The sequence below is a fragment of the Mobula birostris genome, unplaced genomic scaffold, assembly GCF_030028105.1.
Source record: "Mobula birostris isolate sMobBir1 unplaced genomic scaffold, sMobBir1.hap1 scaffold_1439, whole genome shotgun sequence".
Lineage (NCBI taxonomy): Eukaryota > Metazoa > Chordata > Chondrichthyes > Myliobatiformes > Myliobatidae > Mobula > Mobula birostris.
The window spans coordinates 80,446-81,295 of NW_027274480.1; positions in this window are offsets into that span (position 1 = coordinate 80,446).

Genomic DNA, 850 nt, shown 5'->3' on the forward strand with positions numbered 1-850 from the left:
TAGCCTGGTAGTTTTCCCAGGGCGATAAATGAGATCGTTTCCAGGTGACCTGCGACCCTCTTAACTGGTCCATCCTCTTCGTCACCTTTCTCGAACAACCAACGAAATTCTCGAGAGACTTTATTCCCGCCCGAAATTTATGCTGAGCATTTTCAACCGGAGTTTGCCCTTCCAAATGCAGCTAGATTGTGTCTCTGAGAATGAGGTGTAGGTAGTTTCCCATCAGTAAAGTTAGGATTAATGACTTACTGCAATTGGCACATGTTTCAGGGCAGGGCCGTCTCCTTCCCTGAAGTTCCCCGCTTCCATGTTATCCTCCACGCAAAATTCGGGTACAAAGTACTCATTTGACACCAGGCCCATCCTCTCTGGCTGCACATTAATGGCGGCACGGATCTACTCAAACCCGGATCATGCACTTCCTGCAATACATTTGTATAATCCCGGAGGATTTTCCTCTGCCTTTCCAGATAGATCAATGCCATGCCCTCTTTTTGCCCTCCTGTTTTCCTGTTCAGTGTTTTCACAGGATTTACTTGGTTCTGAATACCTCAACCTGAGCTATGTCTCCTTTTTAACACACGGGACTCTGAACTATCAGACGGAAACGTCGACTGTGTTTCCCACCCCCCCCCACCCCCCTTTCCCGACATGCCGTCAGATCTGATGAGTTTCTCCAGCATTTGGTATTTGTTACTCATCCTATTTTTATCCAGACCAGGGTCTCAATATCTTTCGTCAACCAATGTTCCGTACTCTTGACAGCTTTGCCCATCACGCTGATTGTAACACGCAATATCTGAACTCCGGATATCTCACCTTGAAAAACAGAAGTCTATTTACCAGAAAA